The sequence below is a fragment of the Balaenoptera physalus genome (genome assembly GCF_965194825.1).
Source record: "Balaenoptera physalus genome assembly, contig: HAP1_SCAFFOLD_1156, whole genome shotgun sequence".
Classification (NCBI taxonomy): Eukaryota; Metazoa; Chordata; class Mammalia; order Artiodactyla; family Balaenopteridae; genus Balaenoptera; species Balaenoptera physalus.
The window spans coordinates 106,242-118,454 of record NW_028125638.1 but is presented as its reverse complement, the minus strand read 5'-3'; the positions used below and the strand labels follow the sequence as shown (position 1 = coordinate 118,454).

At 48.9% G+C, this 12,213-nt stretch overlaps 1 long non-coding RNA gene across 1 annotated transcript in view; it reads left to right on the top strand.

Annotated features, from left to right (window-relative positions):
- Nucleotides 1-2,978: 2,978 nt before the first annotated feature.
- Nucleotides 2,979-12,213, top strand: part of LOC309653783 — a 69,924-nt gene continuing 60,689 nt past the window's right edge. The window contains exon 1 of the long non-coding RNA XR_014259469.1: nucleotides 2,979-4,268. This is a non-coding gene — a long non-coding RNA (uncharacterized lncRNA). The remainder of the gene's footprint in view (nucleotides 4,269-12,213) is intronic.

Here is a 12,213-nt window from a genome sequence, read left to right as displayed (position 1 = left end):
GGCCTAAGTTATGGACAGTGTCAGGGTCTGAGTTAGGAATAGTCTCAGGACGTTAGTTAGGGACAGTGTCACTGACTGTGTTAGGAATAGTGTCAGGGCCTAAGTTAGGAGTAGTCTGAGACCGGTAGTTAGGAACAGTGTCAGGGCCTGAGTTGTGAGTAGTTTCAGGGCCTTAGAGAAAGTGTCATTGCCGGAGTTGGGAGTTATGTCAGGGCCTTAGTTAGGGACAGTGTCAGTGCCTGAGTTGGGAGTAGTGTCAGGGCCTAGTTAGGGACAGGGTCAGTGCCTGAGTTGTGAGTAGTTTCAAGGCCTTAGTTAGAGAAAGTGTCAGTGCCGGATTTGGGAGTTATGTCAGGGCCTTAGTTAGGGACAGTGTCAGTGCCTGAGTTGGGAGTAGTGTCAGGGCCTAGTTAGAGAAAGTGTCAGTGCCGGAGTTGAGAGTAGTGTCAGGGCCTTAGTTAGGGACAGTGTCAGTGCCTGAGTTGGGATTAGTGTCAGGGCCTAGTTAGGGACAGTGTCAGTGGCTGTGATGGTAGTAGTGTCAGGGTCTTAGTTAGGGAGAGTGTCAGTGCCTGAGTTGGTAATAGTCTCAGGGTCTTTTTTGGGGACAGCATCAGGGCATGAGTTAAAAGTAGTGTCAAGGCCTTAGTTAGGGAGAGTGTCAGTTACTGTGTAGGGAGTAGTATCAGGCCCTTCGTTAGGGACAGTGTCAGGGTCTGAGGTAGAAGTAGTCTCAGGGCCTTAGTTAGGTAGTGTGTCAGTGCCTAAGTAAGTAGTAGTGTGAGGGCCTTAGTTAGGGACAGTGTCAATGCCTGTGTTGGGAGTAGTGTCAGAGCCTTAGTTAGAGACAGCATCAGTGCCTGCGTTGGGAGTAGTGTCAGGGCCTTACTTAGGGACAGCGTCAGTGCCTGAGTTAGGAGTAGTGTGATGGCCGTAGTTAGGGACACTCTCAGTGCCAGAGTTGGGGGTAGTGGCAGGCCTTTGTTAGGGACTGTGCCAGGGCCTGAGTTAAGAGTAGTGTCAGGGCCTTAGTTAGAGACAGTGTTAGTGCCTGAGTTCAGAGTAATGTCAGGGCCTTAGTTAGGGACAATGTCAGTGCCTAGTTTGGGAGTAGTGTCAGGGCCTTAGTTAGGGACAGTGTCAGTGCCTGAGTTGGGAGTACTGTCAGGGCGTATTTCGGGACAGTCTCAGTGCCTTTGTTGGGATTAGTGTCAGGGTCTTTGTTAGGAACAATGTCAGTGCCTGAGTTGGGAGTTGTGTCAGGACATTAGTTATGGACAGTGTCAGTGCCTGAGTTGGGAGTAGTGTCAGGGCCTTAGTTAGGGACAGTGACAGTGCCTAAGTTGGGAGTAATGTCAGGGCCTTAGTTAGGGACAGTGTCATTGCCTGAGTTGGGACTAATATCAGTGCCTTAGTTAGGGACAGTGTCAGGGCCTGAATTGGGAGTAGTCTCTGAGCCGTAGTTAGGAACAGTGTCAGTGACTGACTTGGGAGTACTCTCGGGGTCTTAGTTAAGGTCAGTGTCAGGGCATGAGTTAAGTATTGTGTCAAAGCCTTAGTTACGGAGAGTGTCAGTTGTTGAATTAAGAGAAGTGTAATGGCCTTATGTAGTGACAGTGACAGTGCCTGAGTTAGGAGTGGAGTCAGGGCCTTATTTACGGTAGTGTCAGTGCCTGCATTAGGAGTAGTGTCAGGGCCTTAGTTAGGGACAGTGTCAGTGCCTGAGTTGAGAGTAGTGTCAGGACATTAATTAGGGAGAGTGTCAGTGCCTGAGTTGGGAGTAGTGCCAGTGCCTTAGTTAGAGACAGCGCCAGTGCTTGAGTTGGGAGTAGTGTCAGGGCCATAGTTAGGGATGGTGTCAGTTGCTGAGATGGGAGTAGTGTCAGTCCCTTAGTTACAGACAGTGCCAGGGCCTGAGTTGGGATTAGTTTCAGGGTCTTTATTATGGACTGTGTCAGGGCCTGAGTTAAGAGTAGTGTCAAGGCCTTAATTAGGGAGAGTGTCACTGTCTGAGTTGGGAGTAGGGTCAGACCCTTAGTTAAGGGACAGCGTCAGTGTCTGAGTTAGGAATAGTGCCAGAGCCTAAGTTACGGACAGTGCCAGGGCCTGAGTTAGGAGTAGTCTCAGACCGGTAGTTAGTAACAGTGTAAGGGCCTCAGTTGTGAGTAGTTTCAGGGCCTTAGTTAGCAAAAGTGTCAATGCCGGAATTGGGAGTAATGTCAGGGCTTACTTAGGGAGAGTGTCAGTGCCTGAGGTGGAAGTAGTATCAGGGCCTTAGTTAAGGAGAGTGTCAGTGCCTGAGTTCAGAGTACTGTCAGGGCATATTTAGGGACAGTCTCAGTGTCTATTTTGGGAGTAGTGTCACAGCCTTAGTTAGTGACATTGTCAGTGCCTGAGTAAGGAGTAGTGTCCGGGCCTTAGTTAGGGACAGTGTCAGTTGCTTAGTTAGGAGTAGTGTCACGGCCTAAGTTAGGGCCAGTGTCAGTGCCTGAGTCAGGAGTAGAGTCAGGGCCTAAGTTAGGGACAGTGTCATTGCTTGAGATAGGAGTAGTGTCAGGGCCTTAGTTAGGAGTAGCATCAGTGCCTTCGTTAGTTATTGTATCAGCGCCTCAGTTAGGAATAGTTTCAGGGCCTTATTTAGGGACAGTGTTAGTGCCTGAGTTAGGAGTTGTGTCGGCCTTAGTTAGGGACCTTTTCAGGGCCTGAGTTAGGAGTAATGTCAGGGCCTTCCTTAAGTATTGTGTCAGCGCCTGAGTTAGGAATAGTGTCAGGGCCTTAGTTAGGGACATTGTCAGGGCATGATTTAGGAGTTGTGTTAGGGCGTGAGCTATGAATAGTGTCGGGGCCTTAGTTAGTGACAGTGTCAGTGCTGAGTTTGGAGTAGTATCAGGGCCTTAGTTAGAGACAGTGTCAGGGACTGAGTTAGGTGTATGTCAGGGCCTTAGTTAGGGAGAGTGTCAGTGCCTGATTTAGGAGTAGTGCCAGAGGCTTTGTTAGGGACAGTGTCAGGGCCTGAGTTAAGAGTAGTGTCACAGCTGTACTTAGGACCAGTGTCAGGGCCTTAGTTAAGTCCAACATCAGCGCCTATGATAGGAATCAGATCAGGACCTGTGTTACAGGTAATGTCAGGGCCTTATTTAAGAACAGTGTCAGGGCCTGAGTCCTGACTTACTCCTTTCTCTCCTCACTAAGGACTTTTGACACTACTGCTAATTCAGGCCCTGATAATGTCCCTAACTAAGGCCCTGACACTTTCCCTGGCTAAGGCCCTGACCTTCTCCTAAGTCAGGCCCTGATACTGTCCCTAACAATGGCCCTGACACTACACCTAACGGAGGCCCCGACATGATACCTAACAAAGGCTTTGTTGCTAGTCCAAACTAAAGCCCTAAAATTGGTCCTAAATAAGGCCTTGACACCAATCCTAACTCAGGCCCTAAAACTGTCCCTAACTAAGGCCCTGATAGTATGCCTAACTCAGGCCCTCATACGATTCCTAACAATGGCTCTGATGCTAGTCCAAACTAAGGCCCTGAAATTGGTCCTAAATAAGGCCTTGACACTAATCCTAACTCAGGCCCTAGCACTGTCCCTAACTAGGTCTCAGACAGTACACCTAAATCAGACCCTGACACTGTCCCTAAGCAAGGCCCTGACACTACTCCTAACTCAGTCCCTTACACTGTACCTAACAAAGTCTCTGATGCTAGGCCTAACTCAGGCCCTGAAACCGTCTGTAACTAAGGCCCTGCTGCCATCACTATCAAAAGTCCTGACATTATCCTGAGCTAATATCCTGACCTATGTCTTTCCAAGGTCCTGAAACTGTCCCAAAGTAAGCCCTGACGCTGTCCCTAAGTGAAGACCTGAGGCTGTCCCTACCTCAGGCCCTGAAGCTTTCCTTAACTGAAGCCTTGACGCTCTGACTAATTCAGGCCCTGATCATGTACCTAACGAAGACCTTAATGCTGATCCAGCAAAGACGCTGATGCTGCTCCAAAGTCATGCCCTGACAGTGTGCCCAGCTAAGGGCCTGATGCTAAGCCTCACTCAGGCCCTGTCGCTCTCCCTAAGTCAGGCCCTGACACTGTCACTAACGAAGGCCCTGACTCTACTCCTAATTCAGTCCCGTACATTGTATCTAACAAAGGCTCTGATGCTAGTCGTAACTCAGGGCCTGACACTGTCTCTAACTAAGGGCTGCTGCCATCAACATCTAAAGTCCTGACATTATCCGGAGCTAATAACCTGTCCCATGTCTTACCAAGGTCCTGACACTGTCCCAAAGTAAGCCCTGACGCTATCCCTAAGTGAGGCCCTGAAGCTTTCCCTAACTAACTCAGGCCTTGATGCTGTGACTAACTCAGACCCTGAACATGCCTTTAACTAAGACCCTAAGGCTGATCCAACAGAGACCCTGATGCTGCTCCTAAGTCATGCCTTGATAGTGTCCCCCACTAAGTGTCTGATGCTAGGCCTCACTCAGACCCTAACGCTCTCCCTAAGTCAGGCTCTGATGCTGTCCCTACCTGAAGCCCTGACACTGGTTCTAAATAAGGATCTGATACTCTCAGTAACTAAGGTTTTGAGACTATGCTTAGGTCCTTTCCTGACACTATCCCTAGACCATAACCTGACCCTGTCCCTAGCAAATGTCGTGCCTCTTATGCTAACTACAGCCCTGCTGCTGTCCTTAACTAAGGGCCTAAAATTACTCTCGAGGCTGTGATCCTGTCCGTACCTAAGGCCTCGATGTTCGTCCTAATTCAGGGCCTGACACTGTCCCTAACTAAGGCCCTGCTGCCGTCAATATCTAAAGTCCTGACACTATCCTGAGCTAATTTCTTGACCCATCTCTTACCAAGGTCCTGAAACTGTCCCTAAGGAAGCCCTGATGCTGTCTCTAAGTGAGGCCTTGAGGCTGTCCCTAATAGAGGCCCTGATAATATCTTTAACATAGCCCCTGAGGCTGATCCTACCGTGGCTCTTATGCTGCTCCTAAGTCATGCCCTGACACTGTCTCTAGCTAAGGCCGTGACGCTAGGCCTCACTCAGGCCCTGTCCCACTCCCTAAGTCAGGCTCTGACGCTGTTCCTACCCGAAGCCCTGACACTCACTGCTCCTAAATTAGGTCCTGATGTGCTAAGTAACTAAGGTCTTGACACTATCCCTAGGTCATTTCCTGACACTCTCCCTAGACCTTAACCTAACCTTCTCTTTAGCTAATGTCGAGATGAGCTAAAGAGAGTCTTTAGAACGAGATTCTTTCATCTTCTGAATATAGTTTTCTTCAAAACATAATTTTTATAGTGTTACTAACTTTAAACAAAATGTACTCAACTGCTGTGGAATATTCCTTCATAGGAGCGTGCATGGTTCACTTGTGCATCTGCTTGTGGTGGTGTTCAGGTTGCTTTCAGCTGTAGATCCCCTTATGCTAGCTAAATCCCTGATTCTGTCCGTAAATGAGGCCCTGAATTTAGGTCCGAGGCCGTGAACCTGTCCCTAACTGGGGCCTGGAGGCTCGTCCTAATGCAGGCCCTGACACTGTCCCTAACTAAGGCTCTGACACTACACCTAACTCAGTCACTGACACTGTACCTAACAAAGGCTCTGATGCTAGTCCTAACTTAGGCCCTGACACTGCCTCTAACTAAGGCCCTGCTGCCGTCAATATCTGAACACCTGATATTATCCTGAGCTAATAGCCTGACCCATGTCTTACCAAGGTCCTGAAACTTTCCCAAAGTAAGCCCTGACGCTGTCCCTAAGTGAGGCCTTGAGGCTATCCCTAACGGAGGCCCTGATAATAGCTTTAACCAAGACCCTAATGCTGATCCTACAGAGGCCTTTATGCTGCTCCTAAGTCATGCCCTGATACTGTCCCTTACTCAGGCCCTAAAGATAGGCCTCACTTAGGCCCTGTTGCTGTACCTTAGTTAGGCTCTGATGCTGTCCATACATCAAGCCCTGGCGCTGGTCCTGATTAAGGCGCTCACGCTGCTGCTAACTAAGGCCCTGATGCTCTGAATAACTAAGGTCTTCTCGTTATCCCTTGGTCATTTCCTTTCACTATCTCTGGCCTGGAACCTGACTCTGTCCCGAGATAATCTCCTGCATCTTATGCTAACTGAAACCCTAATGCTCTCCCTAACTAAGGCCCTGACTACTCCTAACTAAGGCCATGTCACTGAATCTAACAAAGGCCCGGAATCTGTCCTTAATATAGTCCCTGCTGCCAGCAATAACTAAAATCCTGACACTCTCCTGAGCTAATATTCTGACTCATTTCTAACCAAGGTCCAGACACTGTCCCTAAGAAAGCCCTGTCGCTGTCTTTAAGTGAAGACCTGAGGCTGTCTGTAACTCAGACCCTGAAGCTTTCCCTAACTGAGGCCTTGACACTGTGACTAACTAGGGCTCTGGTCATGTCTTTAACTAAGAGCCTAAAGCTGATCCAACAAAGGCACTGATGCTGCTCCTAAGTCATTCCCTGACAGTGTCCCCAGCTAAGGGCCTGACATTAGGCCTCACTCAGGCCCTGTCGCTCTCCCTAAGTCAGGCCCTGATGCTGTCCCTACCTGAAGCCCTAACACTGCTTCTGAAGAAGTCCCTGAGAGTCTCAGTAACAAAGGTCTTCACACTATCCTTAGGTCATTTCCTGACACGATTCCAAGCCTTTACCCTAACCCTGTCCTGAGCTAATGTCCTACCTCTTATGCTAACTAAAGACCTTATGCTGGCCTAATTCAGGCATTGAATTTAGTCCCAAGGCCGCTAGACTGTCCCCTACTCGGCTCGATGCCCTTACCGTCACAATGTTCCATGACCACTGTCATCACAATGCTCCACGCCCTTGTCATCACAATGCTCCATAACCCGTGTCATCACAAGGCTCCATGACCTTTGTCATCGCAATGCTCCATGCCATTGTCATCACAATGCTCCATGCCCTTATCATCACAATGCTCCATGACCCCTTTCATCACAATGCTCCATGACCCTTGTCTAAAATGCTACATGCCTGTGAAATCACAAAGCTCCATACTCCCTGTCATCACAAGTCACCATGACTCTTGTCATCACAATGTTTCATGGCCCCTGTCATTCAAAATGCCTTATGACCACTGTCATACAAATGTTCCATGGCCCTTGTCATCACAATGCCCCGTGACCCCTGTCATCACAATGTTCCAGGGCCCCTGTCATCACAATGAGCCATGACCCCTTTCATCACAATGCTCCAGGTCCGTTTTCATCACAATGCTCCATGAGCCCTGTCATCACAATGTTCCCTGGCCTTTGTCATCACAATTCTCCATGGCCCCTGTAATCACAGTGCTCCATGACAACGTTCATCACATTGCTTCAGGACCACTGTCATCATAATGCCACATGAGCCCTGTCATCACAATGCTCCATGGCCCTTGTCATCACAATGCTCTAAATTCCTTGCAATCAAAATGCTCCTTGACCCTTTCATCACAATGTTACAGTACCCCTTTCTTCACAATGCTCCATGCCGCTGGTCACCACAGTGCTCCATGACTTTTGTCACCACAATGCTCCATGTCCCTTGTCATTAAAATATTCCATGGCCCCTGTCATCACAATGCTGCATGATCCTTATAATCTCAATGCTCCATGATCCTCGTCATCACAAATCTCCACGCATTTGTCATCACAATGCTGATGACCCCTGTCATCCCAATGCTCCATGACCCCTGTCATCCCAATGCTCCATAGCACTTTTCATCACAATGCTACATGACCACTTTTATCACAATGCTCCATGCCGCTGGTCACCACAATGCTCCATGACCTCTGTCATCACAATGCTTCATGTCCCTTGTCATTAAAATGCTCCATGGACCCTGTCATCACAATGCTGCATGATCCTTATAATCTCAATGCTCCATGGTCCTCGTCATCACAAATCTCCACGCATTTGTCATTACAATGCTCCATGACCCCTGTCAGCCCAATTCTCCATAGCACTTTTCATCACAATGCTACATGACCACTTTTATCACAATGTTCCTTGACCACTTTAATGACAATGCTCCATGACCACTTTCATCACAATGCCCCATGACCCCTGTCTTCAAAATGCTCCATGGCCCTTGTCACCACAATGCTCCAGGACCCGTCATCACAATTCTCCATGGCCCTTGTCATCACAATGCTCCATGGCGCTTGTCATCACAATGATCCAGAGCCTTAGTGCTTGAGTTGGGATTAGTCTCATTGCCTCAATTAGGGACAATGTCATTGCCTGAATTGGGAGTAGTGTCAGAGCCTTAGTTAGGGACAGCGCCAGGGCGAGTTGGGAGTAGTGCAAGTGCTTTAGTTAGGGACAGTGCCAGTGCTTGCTTTTGGAGTAGTGTCAGGGCCAGAGTTAGGGACAGTGTCAGTGGCTGAGATGGGAATAGTGTCAGGGCCTTAGTTACGGACATTGTCAGTGCCTAAGTTGGGATTTTTGTCGGGGTCTTTATTATGGACAGTGTCAGGGCCTGAGTTAAGAGTAGTGTCAAGGCCTTAATTTGGAAGAGTGTCAGTGACTCAGTTTGGAGTAGTTTCAGACCCTTAGTTAGGAAGAGCGTCAGTGCCTGAGTTGGGAGTAGTGACATGGCCTAAGTTATGGACAGTGTCAGGGTCTGAGTTAGGAATAGTCTCAGGACGTTAGTTAGGGACAGTGTCACTGACTGTGTTAGGAATAGTGTCAGGGCCTAAGTTAGGAGTAGTCTGAGACCGGTAGTTAGGAACAGTGTCAGGGCCTGAGTTGTGAGTAGTTTCAGGGCCTTAGAGAAAGTGTCATTGCCGGAGTTGGGAGTTATGTCAGGGCCTTAGTTAGGGACAGTGTCAGTGCCTGAGTTGGGAGTAGTGTCAGGGCCTAGTTAGGGACAGGGTCAGTGCCTGAGTTGTGAGTAGTTTCAAGGCCTTAGTTAGAGAAAGTGTCAGTGCCGGATTTGGGAGTTATGTCAGGGCCTTAGTTAGGGACAGTGTCAGTGCCTGAGTTGGGAGTAGTGTCAGGGCCTAGTTAGAGAAAGTGTCAGTGCCGGAGTTGAGAGTAGTGTCAGGGCCTTAGTTAGGGACAGTGTCAGTGCCTGAGTTGGGATTAGTGTCAGGGCCTAGTTAGGGACAGTGTCAGTGGCTGTGATGGTAGTAGTGTCAGGGTCTTAGTTAGGGAGAGTGTCAGTGCCTGAGTTGGTAATAGTCTCAGGGTCTTTTTTGGGGACAGCATCAGGGCATGAGTTAAAAGTAGTGTCAAGGCCTTAGTTAGGGAGAGTGTCAGTTACTGTGTAGGGAGTAGTATCAGGCCCTTCGTTAGGGACAGTGTCAGGGTCTGAGGTAGAAGTAGTCTCAGGGCCTTAGTTAGGTAGTGTGTCAGTGCCTAAGTAAGTAGTAGTGTGAGGGCCTTAGTTAGGGACAGTGTCAATGCCTGTGTTGGGAGTAGTGTCAGAGCCTTAGTTAGAGACAGCATCAGTGCCTGCGTTGGGAGTAGTGTCAGGGCCTTACTTAGGGACAGCGTCAGTGCCTGAGTTAGGAGTAGTGTGATGGCCGTAGTTAGGGACACTCTCAGTGCCAGAGTTGGGGGTAGTGGCAGGCCTTTGTTAGGGACTGTGCCAGGGCCTGAGTTAAGAGTAGTGTCAGGGCCTTAGTTAGAGACAGTGTTAGTGCCTGAGTTCAGAGTAATGTCAGGGCCTTAGTTAGGGACAATGTCAGTGCCTAGTTTGGGAGTAGTGTCAGGGCCTTAGTTAGGGACAGTGTCAGTGCCTGAGTTGGGAGTACTGTCAGGGCGTATTTCGGGACAGTCTCAGTGCCTTTGTTGGGATTAGTGTCAGGGTCTTTGTTAGGAACAATGTCAGTGCCTGAGTTGGGAGTTGTGTCAGGACATTAGTTATGGACAGTGTCAGTGCCTGAGTTGGGAGTAGTGTCAGGGCCTTAGTTAGGGACAGTGACAGTGCCTAAGTTGGGAGTAATGTCAGGGCCTTAGTTAGGGACAGTGTCATTGCCTGAGTTGGGACTAATATCAGTGCCTTAGTTAGGGACAGTGTCAGGGCCTGAATTGGGAGTAGTCTCTGAGCCGTAGTTAGGAACAGTGTCAGTGACTGACTTGGGAGTACTCTCGGGGTCTTAGTTAAGGTCAGTGTCAGGGCATGAGTTAAGTATTGTGTCAAAGCCTTAGTTACGGAGAGTGTCAGTTGTTGAATTAAGAGAAGTGTAATGGCCTTATGTAGTGACAGTGACAGTGCCTGAGTTAGGAGTGGAGTCAGGGCCTTATTTACGGTAGTGTCAGTGCCTGCATTAGGAGTAGTGTCAGGGCCTTAGTTAGGGACAGTGTCAGTGCCTGAGTTGAGAGTAGTGTCAGGACATTAATTAGGGAGAGTGTCAGTGCCTGAGTTGGGAGTAGTGCCAGTGCCTTAGTTAGAGACAGCGCCAGTGCTTGAGTTGGGAGTAGTGTCAGGGCCATAGTTAGGGATGGTGTCAGTTGCTGAGATGGGAGTAGTGTCAGTCCCTTAGTTACAGACAGTGCCAGGGCCTGAGTTGGGATTAGTTTCAGGGTCTTTATTATGGACTGTGTCAGGGCCTGAGTTAAGAGTAGTGTCAAGGCCTTAATTAGGGAGAGTGTCACTGTCTGAGTTGGGAGTAGGGTCAGACCCTTAGTTAAGGGACAGCGTCAGTGTCTGAGTTAGGAATAGTGCCAGAGCCTAAGTTACGGACAGTGCCAGGGCCTGAGTTAGGAGTAGTCTCAGACCGGTAGTTAGTAACAGTGTAAGGGCCTCAGTTGTGAGTAGTTTCAGGGCCTTAGTTAGCAAAAGTGTCAATGCCGGAATTGGGAGTAATGTCAGGGCTTACTTAGGGAGAGTGTCAGTGCCTGAGGTGGAAGTAGTATCAGGGCCTTAGTTAAGGAGAGTGTCAGTGCCTGAGTTCAGAGTACTGTCAGGGCATATTTAGGGACAGTCTCAGTGTCTATTTTGGGAGTAGTGTCACAGCCTTAGTTAGTGACATTGTCAGTGCCTGAGTAAGGAGTAGTGTCCGGGCCTTAGTTAGGGACAGTGTCAGTTGCTTAGTTAGGAGTAGTGTCACGGCCTAAGTTAGGGCCAGTGTCAGTGCCTGAGTCAGGAGTAGAGTCAGGGCCTAAGTTAGGGACAGTGTCATTGCTTGAGATAGGAGTAGTGTCAGGGCCTTAGTTAGGAGTAGCATCAGTGCCTTCGTTAGTTATTGTATCAGCGCCTCAGTTAGGAATAGTTTCAGGGCCTTATTTAGGGACAGTGTTAGTGCCTGAGTTAGGAGTTGTGTCGGCCTTAGTTAGGGACCTTTTCAGGGCCTGAGTTAGGAGTAATGTCAGGGCCTTCCTTAAGTATTGTGTCAGCGCCTGAGTTAGGAATAGTGTCAGGGCCTTAGTTAGGGACATTGTCAGGGCATGATTTAGGAGTTGTGTTAGGGCGTGAGCTATGAATAGTGTCGGGGCCTTAGTTAGTGACAGTGTCAGTGCTGAGTTTGGAGTAGTATCAGGGCCTTAGTTAGAGACAGTGTCAGGGACTGAGTTAGGTGTATGTCAGGGCCTTAGTTAGGGAGAGTGTCAGTGCCTGATTTAGGAGTAGTGCCAGAGGCTTTGTTAGGGACAGTGTCAGGGCCTGAGTTAAGAGTAGTGTCACAGCTGTACTTAGGACCAGTGTCAGGGCCTTAGTTAAGTCCAACATCAGCGCCTATGATAGGAATCAGATCAGGACCTGTGTTACAGGTAATGTCAGGGCCTTATTTAAGAACAGTGTCAGGGCCTGAGTCCTGACTTACTCCTTTCTCTCCTCACTAAGGACTTTTGACACTACTGCTAATTCAGGCCCTGATAATGTCCCTAACTAAGGCCCTGACACTTTCCCTGGCTAAGGCCCTGACCTTCTCCTAAGTCAGGCCCTGATACTGTCCCTAACAATGGCCCTGACACTACACCTAACGGAGGCCCCGACATGATACCTAACAAAGGCTTTGTTGCTAGTCCAAACTAAAGCCCTAAAATTGGTCCTAAATAAGGCCTTGACACCAATCCTAACTCAGGCCCTAAAACTGTCCCTAACTAAGGCCCTGATAGTATGCCTAACTCAGGCCCTCATACGATTCCTAACAATGGCTCTGATGCTAGTCCAAACTAAGGCCCTGAAATTGGTCCTAAATAAGGCCTTGACACTAATCCTAACTCAGGCCCTA